This window comes from Mastomys coucha, unplaced genomic scaffold (assembly GCF_008632895.1).
Source record: "Mastomys coucha isolate ucsf_1 unplaced genomic scaffold, UCSF_Mcou_1 pScaffold23, whole genome shotgun sequence".
Lineage (NCBI taxonomy): Eukaryota > Metazoa > Chordata > Mammalia > Rodentia > Muridae > Mastomys > Mastomys coucha.
This window is the reverse complement of record NW_022196906.1, coordinates 46930559-46941512: the sequence shown is the minus strand read 5'-3', so window position 1 is coordinate 46941512 and position 10954 is coordinate 46930559. Positions and strand designations below refer to the sequence as shown.

At 40.4% G+C, this 10954-nt stretch overlaps 1 non-coding gene across 1 annotated transcript; it reads right to left on the bottom strand.

Annotated features, from left to right (window-relative positions):
• Positions 1-1640: 1640 nt before the first annotated feature.
• Positions 1641-1746, bottom strand: LOC116074069. The gene has a single exon (XR_004112048.1). It is a non-coding gene; the product is annotated as a small nucleolar RNA SNORA3/SNORA45 family (small nucleolar RNA).
• Positions 1747-10954: the final 9208 nt, after the last annotated feature.

The window sequence follows — 10954 nt, the reverse complement described above, 5'->3', positions numbered from 1 at the left end:
CCACCCTCTTCCCTCCCTCCCCCCTCCTCTCAGCCCCTCCCTATTACCTCCTCTACTCCCTCAGCCACCCTCTTCCCTTTCTCCTCCCATAGATATCAAGAAGCCTTGGCATATCAAGTTGCAGCAAGACTTGTGCATCTTCTTCTATTGAGGCTAGACAAGGCGGCCCAGTAAGGGGAAAGGGATCCAAAGACAGACAATGTAGTCAGAGACAGCCCTGCTTCCACTCTAGGAATCCCACAGGAAGACCCAGCTGCACAACTGATACATATGTGCAGAGGGCCTAGGTCCATCCTGTGGATACTCTCTCACTGGCAATTCTAAATATTAGTTAATTTTGTTTCCCTAATTTCTTTCTCTGCCTGTTTATCACTTGTATAAAGAACAGCTATTGATTCTTTTGAGTTAATTTTATATCCAGACACTTTGTTGAAGTTGTTTATCAGCTGTAGGAGTTCTCTGGTAGAATTTTGGGGATCGCTTATATATTCTATCATGTCATCTGAGAATAGTGATATCTTGATTTTTTCCTTTCCAACTTGTATTCCTTTGATCTCTCTTTGTTGTCTAGAACTATATTGAGTAAATAGGGGGAGAGTGGACAGCCTTGTCTTTTCTCTGATTTTAATGAATTGCTTTAAGTTTTGCTCCATTTAATTTTATGTTGGCTATGGCTTACTGTATATTTCTTTTACTTTGTTTAGATATGTGTCTTGAATCCCTGATCTCTCCAAGACTTTTAATATGAAGGAGTGTTGGATTTTGTCAAAGGTTTTTTTCATCATCTAATGATCATCTATCAGGTGATTTTTGTCTTTCAATTTGTTTATATGGTGGATTACATTGATGGATGTTCGTATTTTGGACCATCCCTGCATTCTTAGGATGAAGCCTACTTGATCATGTGAATAATGTTTTCGGTGTCTTCTTAGATTTGGTTGGGCAAGAATTTTATTGAGTATTTTTGCATCAATGTTCATACATGAAATTTGTCTGAAGTTCTCTTTCTTTGTTAAGTCTTTGTGTGGTTTAGGTCTCAAGGTAATTATGCCCTCATAGAATGAGTTAGGTACAGTTCCTTCTGTTTCTATTTTGTAGAATAGTTTGAGACATGTTGATATTAGCTCTTCTTTGAATGTCTTGTAGAATTCTTCACTAAAACCGTCTGGTTCTGGGCTCCTTTTGGTTGGGAGACTTTTAATGACTGCTTTTATTTCCTGGAGGGTTGTAGGACTGTTTAGATAGTTTACTTGATCTTCATTTAACTTTGGTATATGGTATCTGTCTAGAAATTTATCCATTCCATTTAGATTTCCCAGGTTTTAGAGTTCAGGCTTTTGAAGTAAGACCTAATGCATGTCTCCCTTTTCATTTCTGATTTTATTAATTTTGTCTCTGGGCCTTTTCCTTAGTTTAGCTAAGGGTCTATCTATCTTGTTGACTTTCTCAAAGAATAGCTCTTGGTGTTGTTGATTCTTTGTATTATTCTCTTTGCTTCTATTTGATTGATTTCATTTGACTATTTCCTGCCATTTACTATTCTTAGGTGTGTTTGCTTCTCTTTGTTCTAGAGCTTTCAGGTGTGCTGTTAAGTTGTTAGTATGAGATCTCTCCAATTTCTTTATTTTTATTTTTTTTTCATATGCCACTAACCTGGTGACTGACTGTGCCAGAAAGTCTACAGCCAGTGAATAAGGTCAGCAGTTATTCTTCAAGGACTCTAGCGCACTAAGGCAATCTCCAGTTTCTTTATGAAGGGACTAGTGCTATCATTGTGCCCCATAAGTTTGGGTATATTGTGCTTTCATTTTCATTGAATTCTCAAAAGTCTTTCATTTCTTTCTCTATTTCTTCCCTGACCAAATTATAATTTAGTAGAGAGTTGTTCAGTTCCCATGAGTATATGGGCTTTCTGTTGTGTCTCTTGTTGTAGTTCAGCCTGACCCATGTCAATCTGATAGGATGCAAGGGGTAATTTCAATCTTCTTGTATCTATTGAGGCTGCTTTGCGCCCAGTTATATGGTCAGTTTTGAAGAAGGTTCCATTGAGGTGCTGAAAAGGTATATTCTTTTGGTTTTATGTGGAAGGTTCTGTAGATATCTGTTAAATCCATTTGGTTCATAACATCTGTTAATTTCATTGTTTCTCTTTTTATTTTCTGTGTTGAAAATAGCCACAAATAATATAAAATATCTAGGTGTAACTCTAACCAAGTAAGTTAAAGGTCTGTACAACAAAACTTCAAATCCCTGAAGAAAAAAATGGAAGAAGATATCATAAAATGGAAATATCTCCTATGCTCATGGATAGGTAGTATTAGCATAGTGAAAGCTGCCACCTTACCAAAAACAATCTACAGATTAAATGAAATCCCTATCAAAATTCCAGCATTTTTTACAGATCTTGAAAGAACAATTCCCAACTTCATATGGAAAAACAAAAACACCCAGGATAACCAAAACAATCCTGAACAATAAGAGAATCTCTAGAGAAATTGCCATCCCAGACCTCAAGCTGTGCTGTAGAGCAATGGTAATTAAAAACTTAATGGTATTAGTACAGAAACATATAGGTTGATCAATGGAATAGAATCAAAGACCTAGAAATAAACCCACATACCTATGGACACTTAATTTTCTACAAAGAAGCCAAAACCATATAATGAGGAAAAAAGTATCTTCAACAAATGGTGCTTGTCTAATTGAATCTCTGCATGTAGAAGAATGCAAATAATATCTATCACCCTACACAAAACTCAAGTCCAGGTGGATCGAGAACCTCAACATAAAACCAGACACACTAAACCTAATAGAAGAGAAAGTGGGAAAGAGCCTTGAATGCATTGGCACGGGAGACAATTTCCTAAACAGAATACTAATGGCTCAGCCCCTAAGATCAACAATTGATAAATGGGACCTCATGAAACTGAGAAGCTTTTATAAGGCAAAGGACACTGTCAATAGGACAAAATGGCCACCTACTGATTGGGAAAAGATCTTCACTAACCCTACTTCCGACAGAAGGCTAATATTCAAAATATATAAAGAACTCAAGAAGTTAAACTCCAACCAACCAAATAACTCAACTAAAAACTGGAGCATAGAACTAAACAGAGAAGTCTTTTTTATTATTATTATCATTAGATGTTTTCTTATTTACAATATTTCCTGTCCCAGGTTCTCCTCCAAAAGAAAAAAATAAAAGAAAAAAAAAAAAAAGAAAAAAAAAAAAAACCTAAAACAATCCTGTTTCCTCCCCCTTCCCCTGCTCACCAACTCACACCCTCCTGCTTACTGGCCCTGGCATTCCCCTACACTGGGGCATAGAACCTTCACAGGGCCAAGGTCCTCTTCTCTCATTGATGACCGGCTTGGCCATCCTCTGCTATACACATGCTGCTGGAGCCATGAGTCCCCCAATGTGTACTATTTGGTTGGATAAACAGAGAAGTCTTAACAGAGGAATCTTGAATGGCTGAGAAGCACTTAGAGAAATGCTAAACATCTTTAGTCATCAGGGAAATGCAAATCAAAACAACCCTGAGGTGACTATAGATGTTAATCCTTGGGATTGAAGACAGATTGTAATACTGGCTTTGGATTCCTTTCTCTTCTCTCTGTAAAGTAGTTTTATTCTCCTCATTCTCTTGCCACATTCATCTAGTGAGTTAGGTGCACACGTTTCCTAGCTGGTCTAAACTAATAGGATCAAGGGATGCATCCTTTACATGTCTATGACTTCACCGATGAGTACATAGTGACATTGTATTCATCAAGTTATGGAAGAACTGATGGAAAGGGGAGAGTGCGTGGATCCTTATCTTGGAAGGCAAACTAGTACTGAAAACTCAAGTAAACTGTCAAGTGGGCTACTGGAGGGAAAGAGACGGTCAGTCAGATCTGAGAGTCAGCAGTGAGTACATCATGTCCCCACACAGCCTCTGTGAGAGTTGGATATTATACTGGGTCTTTGACAAAAGGCTGAGAAGTGATAAAAGTTGGAAATTAAAAGAGTTTGTGATTATGGCTATACTTATTCAAGTGGCTCCCTAACATCAGGATGGCAGGGAAGACTAGAGGAACAGGATCTGTTGCAATATGTCCTCATGTCTGTGGCAGTCATAGTCCACACACACTGGCCAGCTCCTATGCCAGGCATTGTATAAGTACATTATACATACTAACCCCTAATAGTAACCCTTGAGGGAGGTATTTCCCCTTACATTCTTGTGCTGGGATCACAGACATGTGTGACAGTGACCAGCTTTTGCATGACTCTAGGAATCAGAACTATCATGTTTTCATAATACTTTACCAACTGACTGTCCCCACTAGCCTCTGACCTATGTTTTTTTTTTTTTTTAACCTAGTCAAGTTGAATACGGAAATTGACCATTAGGCCTGCAGAGGCATGAAGTAAGAGGGTAATGAGGTAGTTGGCTCCTAAAATATGTTTACAGAATGTTACCATACATATTAAAATATTTACTTCACAGACAGAATTCTATTAAAGAATGTGATCTTTAAAATGCTAAGGCATTTGTCTTTTTTTTGGGGGGGGTCTATATGTTATCTCTGCCTTTGCATATGTGTAGTTGTATATGCTGATAAGGCCAGCTTTTTTTCTTATTCAAAAAAATATGTCCTCATTTTCCATTATTTCCACTATTAACTAGACTCTGTTCTAGGAAGAAGCATATAGACATAGCTGCCAGTGAGGACGATGAGGGCCCTGCTCCCATGCAGTGGGAGCACACATGTGAATCTATAAGTCAATGCTAGTGATGATTATTACAGAGACTTTTTTTTTTAAGTAAGGTCTTCTCAAATGCCATCTTTGAAGAGATGTGTGAATAGAGAGTTGTATCAAGCAGAAAGTGGGCTATAATATCCAAGTTTTCATGTGAAAGACCATGAAACTATCTTTCAGAAAGAACAAGAGTGAAGACCCATTTTTGTTTTCCTCCAGGAAATGTGCTAACCTTTTTTTGGGGGGGTGGGGTGGGGGGGATGGGTGCTCCAAGCCATAGGTCCAGCTGCTCTGTTTATTATTCGTTACCATTTAAGAACTCATCAGTGTCTCAAAGAAAGGCACAGAAAGAAAGGCTGCCTGCCCTGGGAAAGACAAATGGATGCTGGAGAGTGGGCATTTTTATCTATGACTCACACATATGCCAGACGGCTGCAGCAAAATCTTACTTTTCTTCTGTGGAGTTCTTTGGTACACAGTGTCCAGTTTTGTTTTTCTAATGCATCACAGTGCGTTTGCCATTTCTGCAAAGGCTCAGTCAGGCATAGGAGTCCCTGTAGCCTTACTTTTTAGCAATACTATATTTTACCTGAAGACACAGGGTTTTTATGGAATATTGCCCCAGCAGCATGTAGTTAGTCTCTCTTATGTTTGATCACCTGCTCACTGCATCTGTTTTCTAATACCTCAGGTGTGAGAGAGTTTCTGGCATTCTGGGACGAGTAAGGGCTCTCTACCACTTAATAGCAATATAATGGCATCTTTGGGGGGGGGTCTCAGCTTACCCATCTGTTAAATATCTATAGATCTTTCTTGATGTTAAATTGCTCTTCCATTTGGCAATTGGTGAAGTGTATAGTTAAATGACTGTAATTTAACTGGCTAATAGGTGAGAGATGTTCAAGTGCCCAGTAAGTTTACTCTCTGATAGAAGGTTTACCTGGCTTTGCTGGTAGAAACATCCACATGAATGACCACTTTCACAACTTTCCTGGTGGTGGTCAGACACTAAATTCTGGAACTTGAGAGGGTCATCAATCTTTTTACTGGGTACAGAGTTTGGGAGAAGAAACAGAGTGTCCAAACTTTCTACCAAGTAGCTCTCAAATATGTTACACTGTGGCATGTTGAGAGCACCAAAGATGCCTGGAAGCTTAGGTCCCTAATTGGGGCAGCAAGGTCTGCCTTTAGAAAGTTTGGAGTCTAGGGTGAAATGGCAAAATTCTCCAGGGTAACCACGGACAGTTTAGGAGGCAGTGGTGTAGTACTGGTGGGTGTTACCAGCAGGCTGTGAAAAATAAACAGACCCTGCAGACCCATATGCCTGACAGTTAAACAGTTCTCACGTTGAGCATTTCAGTTAATTCTGAATTGAGCTGAATTCATCCTGAGGAAACACCTGACAGAAGCACGTAAGGAAGGAAGTGTTCATTTTTGGCTCACAGTTTGAGGGCACAGTTGATCATTTGAGGAAGTGATGGTGGCAAGATCATGAGGTGGCTGATAATAGTGCATCCATAGTTGGGAAGGAAAAAAGGGAGGGAGGGAAGAAGGGAGAGAGAGGGGGAGAGGGGGAGGGAGGGATAAGAAGGAGGAAGGGAGGGGAGGAGAAAGGGAGGGATAAAGGAGAGAGAGGAGGTAGGGGAGAGAGGGAGGGAAAGAAGAGACACAAGGGGAAGAAAGAGGGAAGGGGAGGAGAGAGAAGCAAAGGGGGAGGAAAGGGAAAGAGGGAGAGAGAGAGGAGAGAGAGAGGAGAGAGGGAGGGGTGGGGAGGAAAGAGGGAGGAGGGGAAGATGAGAGGGAGGAAGGTGAGGAGAGAGGGGAAAGAAAAAAAGGGGAGGGATGGAAGAGAGAGAGGGAGGGAACAGACAAAGGGAGGGAGGGAGAGGGGCATAGGAGGTCGTACTCAGCTTGCTCCCCCCTCTTTATTCAGTCAGAAATGTAGTTCATGGGATGGCACTGCCCACATTTAGGATGGTTCTTCCTGCCTCAGTTAACCTAATCTAGACATGCCCAGGGGTTTGTCTCCTAGGTGATACCAGATCCTGTCATGATAACAGTCAGTATTAACAGATTCCGTTTGGCAAATCTCTATTCTGTCTTAGATATGCTACAGCCTCCTCATATGGATATTGTCCCATTTAATCCTCCAACTAAGCTAAATAACCAAGAGTTCATATCTTCCAGGAAGACTCGAGGAAGTCTCAGGAGTCTGGAGAATTTACTCAGTGCCCTCCAGATAGGAAGTGGTGAGACAAGAATGATGCTGCACAGCACATTGTAGATGTACTTTTATTAAAATGTTAAAATATTTCCAAACCCTTAGTTATTAAACAGTCACTACCTCTTCCCCCATCTCCTCAAACTCTAAGGATCTCCCCATGATTTAACAACTAATTAATGACCAGCATCCGATAATACTGTCAAGAACCCCACTCTAGCCATTCTTAATTCTGATTTGTTGATGCCCGAATATCTAGCTCGACTTGGGCTCAGGGAAAATGGACACTCAGAGATTAAGTAGGTTACTTAGAGTTCTAGTTGGAGCTCAAGCCCAGCTTTTTTGAGTATAAATGGAGTCTTGTCAGCTTGCTTTCTGACATAAGACTCCAGTATCTTTTAGGGTATGAAGTTTTTATATTTTAAATGATCAACCTTTAAACTTCATATTTCTCACCTGACAATTTAATATATACTCCAGCTTCTGTGGTTAAAAGCTTGATGCTTTTATCAGATAGAAGTGTGTGAGGAAAAAAATTCTGCCAGTTCAGTTCTGATACTGTGCATTTGTAGGACTTGATATATGTTAGGATGGAAAATAGTACAGACTTATATAGAGAATGTAGGCTTTTGTCCTCATGCATAACTCCTTTGACTTTTGCAACTTCTTTGGACAGAAAAGTCCACTGGCAGAAATGTCCTTGGGATTCTAACCATTCTAATGGCATTGCTGCCACCAAGCAAATGACTATTTCTGCTTGTAGAATTCAAGATTGGAGGAAATAATTCCAGGAACAAAGGAAGCTCTACAGGCAACGAATGCCTCATCCCTGTGGAGCCTCGCAGATGCAAGGGAAGTTAAGTTTCATCAGTCAAAGTGCGTTAGATGCCTATCCTGACCCAGGTTATGGAAGGCCCTAAGGACACAGAGCTAAAGCCAATCTCTTTCATACAGACTGAAAGGCTTGTTGAGAGACAGAGTGGTAGAAAGAATTATAAACACTAATGTAGATGTTGTGGGATTCGAGAATGGGAAGGGGCTATGTAAGTTAGAAATTAGTAGCCAGCATGCCTAAGCACTCTTCCTTGGTTAGCATGATTCTCTCTTTCTTACAAAAGATATTTATGCATTTTAGTTTTATGTTTATGGGTGTTTTGTCCACATGCATGTCTATGTACCATGTGAGTGTGGTGCCTATGGAGGCCAGAAGAAGCTGCCACATTTTCTGTAAATTGAATTAAAGATGGCTCTAACCCTTGCAACATGAGTCCTGGGAACTGACCCTGGGTCTTCTGCAAGATCAGTGAATGCTCTTAACCACTAACCCATCTTCTAGCACCAGGATTCTCCATTTTTCCCCTTTAACTTGTGTATATATACATATGTGTATAATGTTGGTGTGTCTAAGTGTGTGTTTGTGTGAGGTCAGAGGACAACCTTAGTAGCCATCTTTAGAAATACTACCCACTTCCTTTGATCCAGAGTCTCTTATTGGCTATCAGGTCACAAATTAGGCTAGACTGGCAGGCTACTGACCCCCAGAGACCCTCCTTTCTTTACTTCCACAGTATTAGGATTATAAGTAGATGCCATGCCTGGCTTTTTACATAGATTCAGAGGAATAGGGTCAGATTTTCATTTGGGAGAGGTAAACACTTCACTGAGTGAACTCTCTTACCCATACTATTAATTTTTCTTTTTTCAACAAAAAAGGATAAACACTGATTGCACCCAAATTTTGGACTGACTGTGTTGGGCGCAGTGGAAAGATAAAGGGGTCAAATTATCCCAGCTTGTACCCTAAGCATCATTTAAACAATGACCACAATGTGTAGGCTGATGAGGGTAAGATATAAAACTGAGTTTGGGAAAAACTGGGGGTTTGAGAAGTTCAGTGGCTTGCACATGGCAATAAGACCCAGGGTCAGCTGCAGAAGTGAGGACTGTTGGTCTTCACTTCACGCTAGACAGCTGAAGTGTGGAGGACCAAGGATGGCTGAACTTCTGTGGGCAAGGCTTTGACTGAGGGATGAGGGAGTGTCTGTGAAGAAGCCAAGGCTACTGTGGGATGTATAAAGACAGGTAGAGAGGGGGAAATTGAAGGAGTTGAAGGTTTGTAGTTAGAGTGAAGAATTCACAAGAATGAAGGCGAGAGAGGTGGCTGATGATTGCTCTGCAGGACTTTGACTCATTGAGTTGAGGATGGAAAGGAGTTAAACTTGCCTATGTCTTTCAAATGATGGCTCCAGTGAAGTTGTTTCAGAACTCAAGATGGAGTCAGGTGTAGAATTCAGGCCTACGAATGTGCTTTGGTTGAGGTTCCAAAGGGAATGTAGAAGAGAGTGCCTATGTACCTTTGAATGTCTAACCTTGTCTATGTGGGCAGGAGGAAGGATTGCTCCACTCCCAGAATCCTCACTCAGGATTGCAGAGCTCACATACCTTGGAGGGCCCAACTGAAGCTTGGGTAGATTCCTTCCTAGAGAGAATGGTGTGCCCTATTCTAGCCAAAAGGTGCAGACAATGGGGTTTCTAGAAACTTTCCCACATGTAGTAAGCACAGCCAGCTAGAAACCAAGTTCTTTTTTTTTTTTTTTTTTTTTTTTTTCTGGGAGAGTCCAGGACTACTCATATTCGACTAGTTCCAATTCCTTTCAAATGTTGAAAAGCTGAAGAAGAGAAAAAAGGTTAACACAAATCCACATCTATAGGAGGACCTTTTGCTAATGTTGATTCACATTTTGAGGCTTTTCAGTTGTCTCAGGGTAAGTCTAGAAGTTGCCTTCTAAGTAGAGGAACTCTTGAGAGAGGTTCCAAAGGGGATGCTCAGTGTATGCTTGCAGAGTGAATTGCAAAGCTTTGACTTATGTTGTCAATGGCAAGATGGGGGCTCTGTTCCTTCTCTACTAATGTATCTATCTTCAGTCTTCTGCTTATGTCCTTGCTGTCTCGACCTGCTCCCATGAAGCAGTATGGGCTCTAACATCTTGCATCTTTCTTGACTGGTGTCACTTTCTTGTCCAGTGGGTCCTTAAGATGATTGCGACTCGGTGCAATTCCACCAGCACTTCCTATTTTCTAAATGATAGTATATCATCTTCAGAGTATGGCATTCAGCATCTTCCATAATATGGCCAATACCCTTTCCAATTTGACTCTCCTCTAGAGAAATCTTTTGTTGCCAAATGGACCTGTTGAATGCTATTCATGTATGGTCCTTTCTCATTTTGTTTTTATGTCTTTCCTTCCACTTTGCTCCCCCACACCCACCTCTGCCTTCTAAATCTGATGCATGCCATGATATTGATTACAAATGCAATGGGAATTCTCTAAAATGAACTTATGCATCCAGATACTTGTCAATATTTCTTGTGTTAATACTTTGACTTGGCAACCACTTTAGTAGTTCTTGGCTACAGTAATGATAACAGCTAAATCATATATGCTAGTCACTATTACATTTTATAATAATCTCATTTAGCATACTTAATGAATCTAACCCAAGCAACAGTATTTTAATACAAATGTGGACAAAGTAGGTATGTATAGTTTTGCTTCTTCCTTTCTTCCTGTCTCTCTTTCTCTCTCTCTCTCTTTCTTTCTTCCTTCCTTCCTTCCTTTCTTTCTTTCTTTTTTTTTTTTTTGTTTCTTTTATATTGGACATCGAAATTGCAAGGCAATCATAATACAGTAGTGACCCAAGGCAATCATGACATAATAGCGACTGGGTTATCACAAGGTAGTAGGGATATAGCAAATCACTGGAGACTTAGTGGTTTAAAGAAACATACATTTATTGTCTCACAGCTTCTGCAAGTCTGAATCAGGGCATGGCATTACTGTGTCCTCTGCCTGCAGTCTCACCAGACTGAAAAGCAGGTGTCAGCCAGAGAGTGTCTCATGAGGCGCAGTGTTCTTTTCTGAAGCTTCCTCATTCCTAGAAGAATCAGTTTCCTTGAGATGGTGGAACTGAGGTCTCCATT